The sequence below is a fragment of the Puma concolor genome, chromosome B2, assembly GCF_028749965.1.
Source record: "Puma concolor isolate L17-30 chromosome B2, mPumCon1.1.hap2, whole genome shotgun sequence".
In the NCBI taxonomy this organism is placed as follows: domain Eukaryota; kingdom Metazoa; phylum Chordata; class Mammalia; order Carnivora; family Felidae; genus Puma; species Puma concolor.
The window spans coordinates 22,108,000-22,123,031 of NC_141671.1; the positions used below are offsets into that span (position 1 = coordinate 22,108,000).

A 15,032-nucleotide genomic window follows, 5' to 3' on the forward strand; every position below is an offset into this window, starting at 1 on the left:
GAAGTTCAGCAGTAGATGGTTCATCCAGATATTTCCACATCTCCCAATCTTTTGCCTGATTTTGAGCAACTTAGGTGGTCATTAGCCAGTCCATCAAGGTTGAGCAAAGGACAGAGAGATGGTCAAAACCAAACAGGTCCATTTATGAGGTGTGGCCTCAAAGGAGAGGAGCTGTATTTAAAAACAAAAACAAAAACAAAAAATAAAAACAAAAACAAAAACATGCCAAGATGTATGTTTCCACCTCAGCATTGTCCTTTGAGGTGGTCACTTTGGAAAGCATGGCACTTCTTCCCATGTGCTGTGCTGCTCAAATGTTTTTAACTCTTTTACTGGAACCTTCCCCAGAGGCAAATTATGAATCACATAGAAAGGTTAATATTAATTTTATAGTGAGATCCCTTGTTGGACCCTAAATAGGCCTCCTTTTTGATGTATTCATTCATGAGGTTCTCAGTTGGACAAATCTTTTATGACTGTCCACTGTATTCAAGCAAGAAAAAAATCACCATTTTTATTAATCAATGATTACAGCCTGGGGACTTTAATGGGTTATCTCACTTACCACACAATGACTCTGAGCAGTTGGCAGTATCCTCTCCAGTTTAAAGATGAGTGAATGGAGGTTCATACTAGTCAAGTGGCATTTTTAAAATCACACAGAACAGAGCCACACTTTGAATCCTGTGTGCTGTGACTCCACCTTCCCCACACTTGCTCCATAGGCTTGGTAGTTGTTCTCAAGGGTTTACAATTAGTAGGGTATATAGGAAATGCACAAATATCACATGGTGGCACAGATTGTAACAAGTGTCCTAAGAATGTATAAATATTTTAATAAAGGGATGCAGAGTCAGGAAAGATTCAGTTTAGCCCAGAGTATCAGAGGACTTCATGGAGGTAGGCTGGAAAGTAGGGTGGGACAGTGGGAAGGGGAGGGGTAGGAAAGATAAGAAGGAGCCTTGTCTGGAACACATGACAGGTGTGGATGAGGGCATCGGGAAAGGGCTGGGAACTCAGGTTGGAACTAGTTTCTAGAGGTCAAGGACTTTCTATTTTATTTCATAATCCTTGAAAAGCCCTTGAAGACTTCAGCAAGGAAACATATTCAAAAACATTTTAGGGAGATTAACTTGACGGTGATGGCCAAGGTAGGCGGGAAAGAGATCTTGAAAGCAGAGACACCATGTAGGAAGCTATTCAAATAGTCAAGACACAGTATAATGTTTCTTTTTTTTTTTTTTTTTTTTAAATTTTTTTTTTTTTTTCAACGTTTATTTATTTTTGGGACAGAGAGAGACAGAGCATGAACGGGGGAGGGGCAGAGAGAGAGGGAGACACAGAATCGGAAACAGGCTCCAGGCTCTGAGCCATCAGCCCAGAGCCCGACGCGGGGCTCGAACCCACGGACCGCGAGATCGTGACCTGGCTGAAGTCGGACGCTCAACCGACTGCGCCACCCAGGCGCCCCTAATGTTTCTAAGACATTCAGATTTCATGAGCCAGCCATGTTTACCCCCAAATTTAAGGGACTGAGATAGGCATCCCAACATTTTATTTTTCTAAATAACGGCACAAACAGCCACAACAACCGTCTAAGCCACTACCGTTTCATAAGTGCAAAGACATGTCAACCTCTATAAGCAGAAAGGACATTATCTCTGTGTAAAGGACCGTGTTTTCCAAAAAGGACATCTGAAACCTTATATAATATATGATCCCTCTTCCCAACATGTGCTCACGTGCATGCACACACACACACACACACACACACACACACACGTTACTTTTCTCATTTCATAACAGACCAGTAAAAAATTGGTTCTGGATATGCCACTAGTTTGTAACCCACACACAATTGTTACTTTTAGCATTTCATAATTTCATAACAGACAGGTAAAAACTTGGTTGGGACATGCCACTAGTTTGTAACCCAGCTTCCGGGAACCACTGTGGTAGAATTTTGTGGGGTACATTTCAAACAACCCCTTTGTCTGGGAATGGTCCTCATCAATAGACACTGCTGAAGGAGCACACCTAGAGACTTGTGTTAACACCCATAATTCTACCTGGACTAATTCAGATGCTGTAATCAAAGCTGGATTTGTGGCAAGTCTAGAGGTTAAATCTCCTGGCTGGCTGGTTTAGTGGTCCATCAAACCTCTCTTTAGAGTTTGAACCAAATGACAGAGCCTGAATTTAGTCTCCAGAGTACATGAGGGGTTGGGACAATCATTTGGGGACATAAACAATCTAGGTAAAGACAAGCTGGACAATGGCACAAGTCTACAGAAAGGAATCCACAGAAGCACCAAATGGCCCGAGAGGGAAAAAGGAGCTGGAAGCAGCAACAACCTTATCCCCGAAGCCTTCCAAGTCTAACTCCGTGTCCAGCTGCACTTCCATTTTTGTGTCTGTGAGATCCTCTTGTGCCTTTTAATAATCCCCTCGGGTTGACTGGTCATATCTTTCTGGCAACCAAAGAATCTTGGCTAGGATTGAAGTCAAGACAAAAAACAAAGCTCATGATGTAAAAGAAAGGGACACACAGAGAGAAACAGGAAAGGAGAAGTGAGTAAAAATCGGTAAAGGATGGAATGTGGGGCCAAGAGGGAATGTCAAAGATCACTCCAAGTTCTTGAACCAGGGAAACCAGGGGTGTCAGAAACACAGGTGAGGAGTGCATTGAGTTTTGGCATGTTGGGTTGGAGGTGCTGGTGTGGGGTGGTTGGTTGGTGTAGAGGTCTTGGACCAGGAGAGAGACTTAGGAGTCAGCCACAGCAAGGAGACATTTGGAACTTTGCAATCAGATTGGCCACAGAGGAAAGCATGTAGATGAGAAGGGAGGGGGAGTGAAGAAAAATGAGGGTGGGGCTTGGGTCTGGGTTGGATAACTCAAGAGGAGCATAAGGGATTGTGGGATTCTCCCGAGGACAGTCATGAAATGGTGAAGGTAAATGGAGGCAAGAGAAGCAGAAGAGGGTCTTGGAGAACAGAAAGGATTGAGACACCACTGGTTTCCTTGCCCCTGGAAATGAGACACCACTGGTTTCCTTGCCCCTGGAAAATGCTCTGTAGATGTATGTGAGCTTACCTGAGGAAGAGTGTGTGTGCTTCATAGAGACTTCTGAAAGCATACATTCTGGTGTGCTAAAATAACTCTCAGAGTTCTCACTACATCTTAGTAATTCTGGTTTAGGATTTGGAGATGGAAGAGGTGCATGGGTATGAGGGAAGGCAGGGATGAAGGAGAGAGTTGATAGACGAAATTAGAACACGAAGGAAGGAGAAAGGGGATGAGTTAAGATCATTGCCAAAAATGGAAGTTTTTGGATAATCTGTGGGTTTCAGTGATTTGTAACTCTTTTTCAAAGGGTCTGATGACCTTCTACTGAATGCCATGTGGGTTTATTTCGAAAGGAGATTCTTGGGCCCAGGCCCAGACTTCCTGAATCAAAGCTCTAGAGTGGAGGCCCAGAATCAGCATTTCATTTACTTTTTATTATTTTACTTTATTTTATTTTATGCCTTTTACCTTGTTTTTTATTAAGTTTCTAATTTTAATTCCAAATAGTTAACATACAGTGTTATATTAGTTTCAGGTGTACAATATAGCGATTCAATGATTCTATACGTTACTCAGTGCTCATCATGACAAATGTACTCCTTAATCCCCTTCACCTATTTTATCTATCCCCCACCCACCCACCTTCTGATAACCATCAGTTTGTTCTCTGTCATTAAAAGTCTGTTTCTTGGTTTGCCTCTCTCTCTCTCATATGAAATCATATGATAGTTGTCTTTCTCTGACTGACTTATTTCATTTAGCATTATAGTCTCTAGTTCCAACCATGTCATTGCAAATGGCAAGATTTTGTTCATTGTGGCTGAATAATATTCCACTGTATATACATACACCTCTTCTTTATGCATTCATCTGTTGATGAACACTTAGGCTGCTTCCATATCTTGGCTATTGTGAATAATGCTGCTATTAACAGAGGTGTGCTTGTATCCCTTTGAATAAGTGTTCTTGTATTGTTTGGGTAAAAATGCAGTAGTGCGACTGGATCATAGGGTAGTTCTATTTTTAACTTTTTGAGGAACCTCCATACTGTCTTCCACAGTGGCTGCACAAGTTTGTATTCCTACCAACAGTGGTTCTTTTTTTTTTTTTTTTCACATCCTCACCAACACTTGTTTCTTGTGTTGTTGATTTTAACCATCCTGACAGGTGTGAGGTGATATCTCATTGTGGTTTTTGATTTGCATTTCCCTGATGAAGAGTGATGTTGAGCATCTTTTCATGGGTCTGTTGGCCATCTGCATGTCGTTTTTGGAGAAATGTCTGTTCATGTCTTCTGCCCATTTTTAAATTGGATTATTTTTTTTTTGCGTGTCAATTTGTAGAAGTTCTTTATATGTTTTGGATATTAACCCTTCATTGGATACATCATTTGCTAATATCTTTTCCCATTCAGTGGTTGTCTTTTGGTTTTGTTGATTGTTTCCTGTGCTGTGCAGAAGATTTTTATTTTTACATGGTCCCAACAGTTTGTTTTTGCTTTTGTTTCCCTTTCTTCAGGAGACATATCCAGAAAGATGTTGCTTTGGCTGATGTCCAAGAAATTACTGCCTATGCTCTTTCCTAGGATTTTTATGTTTTAATGTCTCAAATTTAGGTCTTGATTTCAAACTTATTTTGATGGGGCAATGAACAAATAAATGGTGGTGATTCATGCTGTGAAATATTATACAGCTGTTAAAAGGGGTGAATTAATGCTATACTAATTGACGTGAAGTGTTAAATAAGCAGGAAGAAGAGATGTGTGTATATAACATGGTCACATATTTATATAAAAATAATGACAAAAATAATCCTGTCTTTGTTCCAGTGTTTTTATGTGTAGTTCCATCAACAAGTGGAAAGTCTGGAAGGACACATACCAGAATGTTAACACTGATTTTCTGGGGAAGGAAAGGCAAAATAAATAAATAAGAATTTTTTTTTTATAAAAAAAAGGGCATCTAGGATAATAACCATTTTTGCTGACTTTTTGTAAATTAATGCTTGTGGGTGCATATAAATGCTCAGAAAGGCAAACAGAGGGACAGACACCAACATTATCATGGTGAATTTTCTCAGAGTAGGGGGATTTCTGGTGATTTTAATTGTCTTTCTTTTTGCTTTTCAGCATGCTTAAATTTTTGCAGTGATCAACGTTATTTTCTTCACTGTGGGGGAGAAAAGTTGTGTGTGGGGGTCAGAAGTGGCATTTTAAACACACTTTCTATGTCACTCTTGTGCCCACTGACATTTGAGAACTTGTCTCCATTATTCTTAGAGGGTTGGCTGTGTTGTTTCACGTTAACTCCTCCTCTGAAAGACATAGGTGCCTTCTATTATCCACCTATTATGAAGGAAATCGACAATTCCAAAGCCTGCTGCAAAATTCTAGAGCCTTCTATGGTACTACTTATTCTATCTTATAAAGATGGAATGCAGGCAACATCTCTCTATAAACACAGGCCAAGATGTCACCTGGCAGAGTTTCTGGCTCTCCTCAAAAGAGACCCACCAGTGAGTCCCACCTCTGTAGTGTCTGTTGTCATTGTGGCAGGTAGGAGATATGTTCCTCTTTTTCCACATAGCCTGGAACGCCTCTCTAGAAGATATCTCCCAGCGTCATAGGAGCCATGTAACTCATAATTGTAGAATGTAGTGTAGCATCAGGTCTGTTGGCCTTAGGAAGAAGGCAAGTGACATTGACCCTGTGGTCTATCAAAATGTGCAGTATCTGGGCTGTGAATGTGAGGCATGATTATGTCAGTTCTTTTGATGGTACAAGTTTTTTGATTCCACTCACAGACCTAATAGTTGTCATTGCAAGAATGCCCCCAAGTACCAATGTAGAGTTGAGTTTTGAACAAAAAGACACCCACACTCACTCAGACAGTATGAAACAGACAAAACTTACTCTCTTATCTCTATTAATGGCATACACATTGCATCATTTAGGATTGTTTTGGCTGCAAGTGACAGAAAATCCAATAATAGCTTAGACCATTAGAAGGGGCCCAGGGACAGTTTTGTGACTCACTGATCTCATTGAGGGTCTGGCTTTTTCTGTCTTGCTCCTTTCCCATCTTCAGTGTGTCAGCAACATCCCACCTTCCAATCAGAGATGGCTGCCTCAGCTGGAGGTTGTATTGCCTCACACACCTGGGAATCCTGGGCAGGAAGCAAGGAGGGCCTTAGCAAAAGGCCTCCTCTTCCTGCAGCTCTCTCATCAGGGAGAGAGATCTTTCCTGGAGGTAGACTCTGGACACATGTATATTCCTGGACCAATGATGGCAAAGAGGAGGCAGCCATTGACAAGGAGGAGTCACTACCATATTAAGGGCTCTGTTAGCAATGAAGAAGGACTGCTCACTGAAAGGCCATCAAAAAACGTGTCCCGCGTTGGTGAATACATATTAACAAATACCAGTTTCAAAGGATTTTGTTTTCTCCAACCAGACCATTGTGTCTCGTGTGGGCAGCCAGAGAGCAGCAAGAAGGTGACATCAGAACCCTTCCTTGGAGCATTTCTCCAAGTGTGAGTAGGTGAAGGCAGGACTGACTGACCCTGTGACATAACTACAAGAGCCTCTTCTCCATACCAACCGTGGTGCTTCAATCCTACCATCTTCATGTTATCTGTGGTATGTCAATCCTGCCATCACTGTGTTAGAAAAGCACCGCTGGGCCTCAGTTTCCTGCTGTGAAGCCATTGGTGGAACATCAGCAGCAGAACTGTTCTAATGGACCTTCCCCACTAAAGGGTTAGCCCCACTTGCTCCACAACCTCACAGAAGAGACTCCAAAGTGCAGAGGGCAGACAACTTGATATTTAGGCTGGGGGAGAAGCTTTAGGGATGGAGGACGAGTCTGAGAAGCTCCACATACAAAAAGGATTAACATGGCATAGGAGGCTGCCTGCAAGGGTAGGCAGGGGCTGCAGGGAGGTAGACTGAAGGCTGTAGGAGGTAGGCTGGGGGCCCGCAGGGAGGTAGGTGGGGGCTGCAGGGAAGGTAAGCTGGAAAAATCAGGGGATTGAGACTGACTGCAAGGTCAAGGTCAAGGTGAAACCTTGAGAACCAGATCAAAAGGCCCTTGGATTTGTCCTATTACATCACATCAAGGAGAGAGGCAGAAAGTAACACTAGCAGTGTTGTGATAGAACACTTCCACAGATTTTTACCCAGCACTTGACATTAGCCAGACTCTGTTAGATGCTGACGTTTCAAGAGAAGCTGTATAAGAACTCAATCAAGTATAAAGATACTGTCTTTTAGCGACTTTAACATTCTTGCTCCCTCTCTTTATGCCTCTGGGTATCCCCCCTTCTCATTAGCTAAGGACTCATCCTGTGTCACATGTTTTATACACATCGTGTCATTCAAATATCTCCACCACTCTCTGAGATAGGGACTCTTTTTGCTTTTCAGATGAGAGAATTGAGGCCCAGTGACAAGATTACCTAGGTTCCCACAGGCAGATTAAAAAATCAAAGCTGGTACATTTTTCTTCTCCTTTATGCCTACTTTCTTTTCTTTTCTCTCTCTCTCTTTTTTTATTGGTCTTTTTTAACATTTCGCAATATTTTATTATTTTTTATTTCTAATCAAGTAATAGAAACAAATATTTAAAAACTCTAATCATTCTAAGCTTGATCATGAAAAACAGTGTTTTCTTGTACACCTTCTCTCAATCGCTTTCCTGCTTTCCAGAGGCAACCCAGAGGCAACCACTTTCAAAATGTTGGCTAGTTCAATTCTAAATAGCAGGCTAATGGTACCATTTTTTGATGTGTTAATTTTAGACATTATTGTTTTCTAGTCATTAAGTTTTACCTCTCTGCTGAACACTGTCTACCTCTTCTAGATGTACCTCTTTTTACCCAGTCGGTTCCCAGGGAGGCTGACCTTTGTGGATGAAGTGCACAGGTTCCCTAATCCTCTGGCTTTGGGTTGCCTCTGGTTAATGGAGGCATCAACAATAGATTGGATTGGAGGGTTGTAAAGGAGATGAGATATTTATTCTTCTGGATAGGACCCCTCCTCCCCTTCTGGCAGACAGCCCTATCTATACAGCTGCTCTCTGGGATTCTGATAATTGCCCCTCCCCTTGCCCTTGAACATTCAGGCCTAGAAATGGCAATGACCCCCTGTTATTGTTAGCTCAGGGTACTTCCCTATCTTTGTTTTCCTAAGCCCTGTCCACACTTTGAAAATAGTTTCTGTGTTACAGTTTCACACCACTTACCCCTCCCCACCCCCACACAATATACTGTTTACTTCATTATTTAAAAAGAAAAAAAAAACGTTTCTTTATTTTTGAGAGAGAGACAGAGAGAACTTGTGCAGGGGAGGAGCAGAGACAGAGGAAGACACAGAATCTGAAACAGGCTCCAGGCCCTGAGCTGTCAGCATAGAGCCTGACGCAGGGCTTGAACCCACAAACAGTGAGATCATGACCCTAGCCGAAGTTGTACACTCAACTGACTGAGCCACCCAGGTGCCCCATTTACTTCGTTATTAAACTACATAAATATTGCTGACTACATAGCCTAGTAGTAAGTTATAAATTATGATTACATTTTCTTTACTGAACAAATTTTTGTTTTTCCTGCATTTAATTGCCTATTTCAAAAAATGCCTTAGTTTTCTGTATATCTGCTTTTAATTATTTCTACCTGCTTCATCAGATCTGATAAATGCCCTTAGGTGTTGTTTCTCAAAGGCTCAAACATTATTAGCTTTTTATATCTTTTTCTTGGGGGGGAAGGTGGGTAAAGGAAGCCAGCCTTCACAATAAACAGAACTTGATCTATGCACTCTGAAATTAAGATCATAACTAACCCACTAACAAAGTGATGCAAACAGTTCAGGATTGTTTCATTGATATTAAAGGTTTTACTGTCCTTGGCAAATATTGTGACGACTTGTAGAGAATAAATGTTTTACTAAACAAATAACTGAGACCTCTTTCAGGTGTGTCTTATCATCACCCCTTCAATAGTGCATTTTAAGTTTGCTGACGTTTAGTTATACGGTCTGACTTCTGACCTGCTGAGGACCACAGGGTTCATCTCTGCTGCCCAATCATCTCAAGGCCTAGCTAAGCACAAAGCAATTTTCAGATGTACTTGTCTGTAAATAAAAGTCAGGAGATTTTCTCTGGTCAAGAATTGATGTGCAACATGCCTCCGCCTCTGGCGGGTGAACATATTCTTATAATGTATTTCTTTTAAACATGAGATCTCTATTTAAAATTCAGAAACTATGATTTTATTTTTCACAAGTTTTTCATAGAGACCCTTCCCTGGAGCCCTCTGTTAGCCGGCCACCATGCTGGGACTCTCCTTTAACATCATCTGATACTTCCCTTTGGCCCTCCTGTGCTGGATTTCCTGTTTCCTGGAGTTTATATTTTCCTATTTTTTAATTTACTCCCTTGTTTTGCTGGAACACATCCTTTAGCAGCTTCGTAAGAAAGAAGACACAGAAGGTAAATTCTCTTGTGTCCTTATGTGTCTAAAAATGTATTTACCCTATGCTTTACTTGATTTGTGGTTAGACAAGGATAGATGGTGTCATAGGAAGATCCTGGACTCACTTGCTCCCATGGACACAACAAACCTGCAGCTACATACGGGAAAATTCTCTCCAAAAAAGGCCTGCAAACTAGCTGAAGAGCTCTTCCACAACAAAAGATAAAACGACCACATGGAGGGAGGTGGGAGAGGAGAGATGCGGTCTTGCAAAAACCCTACTTTTGGTGCCACAGCCCACAATCAGAATGGACCTTACAGATAAGGAGCTTCTCCTTCATTAGGAGTTTGTGCTCCACCTCAGACACCTCAACCTTTGGGACCTGCGCTGGAGAGACAAGGCCCCAAAACACCTGGCTTTGAAAACCAATGAAACCTATGTCCAGGAGACCTACAGGGAACAGGGGTTCCATTCTTAAAGGGCTCATGCACAAACTCACTTGCCCTGGGACACAGTACAAAAAAACAGTTTGAAAACTGTCTAGACCATACATGAGGGAGATTCATTTGCTAATCTTTTTTTTCTTAATTTTTAAATGTTTATTTATTTTTGAGAGAAGGGGGGGAGGGGCAGAGAGACAGGGAAACACAGACTCCAAAGCAGGCTCCAGGCACTGAGCTGTCTGCCCACAGCCTGATGTGGGGCTTGAACCCACAAACTGCGAGATCATGACCTGAGCTAAAGTCTGCACTCAACTGACTGAGCCACCCAAGCACCCCATTTGCTAATCTTATAGCATTTAGAGGGGCAGTAACCTGCTTGGACTCAGGTTGAGGACAGAGGTGCTGACAAGCGCCATTTTTGCATTATCCCCTCTACTTTGCTAGTGCCAGCACCAATGGGGGTCATTTCTGTACTTTCCTTCTAATCTGTTAGCACTGGTGGATGTGTGTAGCCCCTGCACTGCTTCTTTTGCCCTGCTGGAGCCACTGGGTGAGTGCCCCCTCCTGTGCTGCTCCCCTAGCACTGCCCAAGCCATCAGGCAAGCATCCTGCTTCTATACCACTCCTGCAGCACTATCAAAGCTTGTGGGCATGTGCAGACCACACAGGGGATGCCCTTTGAGCTCCTGGGTATGGTGGCCAGTGGGATTGTGTTTCTGGGCCCTATGGGTGCAACAATCAGAGAGATAGTTCTTGGCAGGCCACCACACCCAGAGCACCATAGAGATAGCAGAATGAGATGCACCCCTAGTCTTCACGTGAAAAAGGCCTATTTTCTTGCCCTGGAGCTTCATCCTGAGGGGCAAGCTTCAGATTCATCACACATCTAGAGGCTATGGAAATGATGTCAGGGAATGTATATTCTGCCTGCAAGATGCTCACTTCAGATGGAAGGTCACACACAGATTGAAAGTGAAGGGATGGAAAAAGATGTTTAAGGCAAATGGAAACCAAAAAAAGCTGGGGTAGCCATACTTGTATCAGACAAAACAGACTCTAAAACAAAGACTAATAAAAAATAAAGAAGGGGTCAATCCAACAAGAACATGCAACATTTGTAAATATTTAAGTGCTAAACATAGGAACACCTAAAGGGAGAAATTGATAACAATACAATAATAGTAGGGGACTTTAATAATACACTCACATCGATAGATAGATAGATCATCCAGACAAAAAATCTATGAGGAAACATTGGTGTTAAATGACACGTTAGACCAGATGGACTTCATGGATCTATACAGAGCATTCTACCTAGAAGCAGCAGAATACACATTCTTTTCAAATGTGCATGACATAGATCATATATTAAGCCACAAAAGGAGAGATCATATATTAAGGTCACAAAATAAGTCTCAATAAATTTAAGAAGATTGCAATCACATCACGTATGTTTTCTAACCACAAAGATATGAAACTAGAAATCAATTATAGGAAGAAAATTGGAAAAGAAAACCCACAAATATGTAGAGATTAAACAACATGCTGCTGAATAACCAATGGATCAATGAAGAAATCAAAGGAGAAAAGTGGGAATGCAAGCTGGTGCAGCCACTCTGGAAAACAGTATGGAGGTTCCTCAAAAAACTAAAAATAGAACTACCCTACAACCCAGCAATTGCACTACTAGGCATTTATCCACGGGATACACGTGTGCTGTTTCAAAGGGACACATGCACCCCAATATTTATAGCAGCACTATTAATAGCCAAAGTATGGAAAGAGCCCAAATGTCCATCGCTGGATGAATGGATAAAGAAGATGTGTGTGTGTGTGTGTGTGTGTGTGTGTGTGTGTGTGTGTATATATATATATATATATATATATACTGGGGAATCAAAAAGAATGAAATCTTGCCATTTGCAACTATGTGGATGGACCTGGAGGGTATTATGCTAAGTGAAATTAGTCAGTCAGAGAAAGACAAAAATCATATGACTTCACTCACATGAGGACTTTAAGAGACAAAAGAGATGAACATAAGGGAAGGGAAACAAAAATATAAAAACAGGGAGGGGGACAAAACAGAAGAGACTCATAAATATGGAGAACAAACTGAGGGTTACAGGAGGAGTTGTGGGAGGGGGGATGGGCTAAATGAGTAAGGAGCATTAAGGAATCTATTCCTGAAATCATTGTTGCACTATATGCTAACTAATTGGGATGTAAATTTTAAAAAATAGAAAATAAAATTTAAAAAAATAATAGAAAAAGGGAAAAAATAAAGATACCCTAACACAAATGGAAATGCAATATACCAAGAGCTGTGGGATGGAGCAAAAGCACTTCTAAGGGGTAAGTTTATAGTGAGATAGGCTTACCTCAATAAATAAGAGAAATCTCAAATAAAAAAAATATATAACTTTACACCAAAAACATGAGAAAAAGAACAGATTAAGCCCAAAGTTGGTATAAGGAAGGAAATAATAAAGATCAGGATGGAAATAAGTGAAATAGAGGCCAAAACGACAATAGAAAAGATCAGTGAAACTAAGAGCAGACTCTTTGAAAAGATAAACAAAATTGAGAAAACTTTGGCTATATTCACAAAGAAGAGAGGCTCAAATAGATAAAATCAGAATGAAATAAGAGAAGTTATAACTGATATCAAAGCAATAAAAATAATCAAAAGAGACTACTATGAACAATTGTATACCAACAAACTGGACAACTAGGAGAAATGAATACATTCCTAAAAACATACCATCTTCCAAGACTGAATCATGAAGAAATAGAAAATCTAAATAGGCTGATTACTAGTAGGAGATTGAATCATTAATCAAAAATCTCCCAGCAAACAAAAGTCCAGGACCAGATGGCTTTACTGGTAAATTCTATTGAACTTTCAAAGAAGATTTAAAACATACTCAACTCTCCCCAAAAAATGAAGAGGAGGGAACATTTTCAAACTCATTTTATGAGACTAGCATTACCCTGATGTCAAAACCAGAGAAGGACACCATAAGAAAAGAAAATTACAAGCCATTATCCCTAATGAATATATATACAAAAATCCTCAACAAAATATTAGCAAACCAAATTCAACAATATAGTAACAGGATCATACATCCTGATCAAGTGGGATTTATTCCAGGGATGCAAGGATGGTTCAATATCCATAAACCAGTCAAGGTGGTATACCATATTAACAAAATAAAGGATAAAAATCATATGATCATCTCAATGGATGCAGAAAAGGAAAAAAAAACTTGACAAAATTTAACATCAGTTTATGATAACCCTCAACAAAGTAGGTATAAACAGAATACCTCAGGATAGTAAAGTTGTTTTATGACAAGCCCACAGCTAACATCAAACTCAATGGTGAAAATCTTTTCTTCTAAGATCAGGAACAAAACAGGGGTGCCCACTCTCCCACTCTCACCAGTTTTATTCTAAATAGTACTGGAAGTCCTACCCAGAGCCATTAAGCAGGAAAAAGAATTTAAAGGCATCCAAATTGAAAAGTAAAAAGCAAAACCGTCACTATTTGCAGACAACATGATTTTATATATAGAAAATCCTAAAGGCTCTGCCAAAAGGTGTTAGAGTTAGTAAACAAATTTGGTAAAGTTGCAGGGTATAAAATCAATATACAAAAATCTGTTGCATTTTTATATACTAACAATGACCTATCAAAAGGAGAAATTGAGAAAATGATCACATTTACAATACATTAAAAGAATAAAATATGTAGGAATAAATTTAACCAAGGAGGTAAAGACCTGAAAACCATAAGACACTGAAGAAAGAAACTGAAGATGACACCCAAAAAATGGAAAGGTAGCCCATGGTCATGGATTGGAAGAGTTAATGGTTAAAATGTCCATACTACCCAAAGCAATGCACAGATTCGATACAATCCCTATCATAATTCCAAACACATTTTTTTTCACAGAAATAGAAAAAAAAATATTTAAAATTTGAATGGACCCACAAAAGATCCCAAATAGAGAAAGCAATCTTGAGAAAGAAGAACAAATCCGAAGCATCACATTCCCAGATTTCAAACTATATTACAAAGCTATAGTAATCAAAAGAGTATGTATTGGCATTAAAAGTAGACACAGATCAGTGGAAGAGAGTACAGAGCCCAGAAATAAACTGACGCATGTATGGTCAATTCATGACAAGGGAGGCAAAGATACACAATGGGTAAAGGATGCTCTCTTCAATAAACAGTGTAGGGAAAACTGGACAGCCACAGGCAAAAAGAATGAAACAAGACCCCTTTCTTACACCATACACACAAATTAACTTAAAATGGATGAAAAATTTGGCCAGTCCTCCATTTTCACTTATTCCTACCTTACACTGTGTCTGACATCCCCAAGTCTGGAGAATCCCAGGTTAATTTTCTCCAGGGCACAGTCTCCCATCCCTGACTGAGGTGTGGGTGGGAGCACAGAACTGTGTATGGGGTGGGGGTAGTTGCTAGCAGAAAGGAGCAGGAAAGGGCACATGGAGGCCTGAGCAGCTCATGTTCAGGGTTTCGATCTGCTCCCGCATCAAGGCCTGAGACTCACACCTGTCGTTCTGGGTGCCTGGTTCCTCAAAGGCTGACAGCTGCAGGTTCTGGAGGAGGACTGGCCACCTCTCATGCTCTTGTACCCCTTTGCCCACCAGTGCACACCCTCACTTGCAGCTAATTGCTAAATCTTTACCATTTTCCTCTTTGCTTTCCATCTTTCAAAAACTGATTAAATCTTTCATTTGCTGAAGTCTCCTCTTCTGATCTCCTAATTCCTTTCCTGTCATCTTAGGGAAACCTCTGGATGTCAGAGATTTGGTTAGAAGTCCCTTTGGCTATGTTTGAGCTATTAGGTAGTCTGGCCTGTGGGGAGATCACCTCAGTTTCTGCTTTGAAGGTTTCTCCTCTTATAGTAATAACAAAATGTTGCCCATCTTTCTGTTGACCACTGCTGGTGAAAAGGACTCTCTCTTTCACCAAACTTTAGTCAGACTTCTCTGAACCCTCTTCTGAACTCAGCC

The 15,032-nt window shown here is 40.7% G+C and overlaps 1 long non-coding RNA gene across 1 annotated transcript in view; it reads left to right on the forward strand.

Annotated features, from left to right (window-relative positions):
* LOC147580787 (uncharacterized) overlaps window positions 1-15,032 on the forward strand; it is a 50,599-nt gene that overhangs the window by 32,687 nt on the left and 2,880 nt on the right. The gene's annotated exons all lie outside the window — the stretch shown is intronic.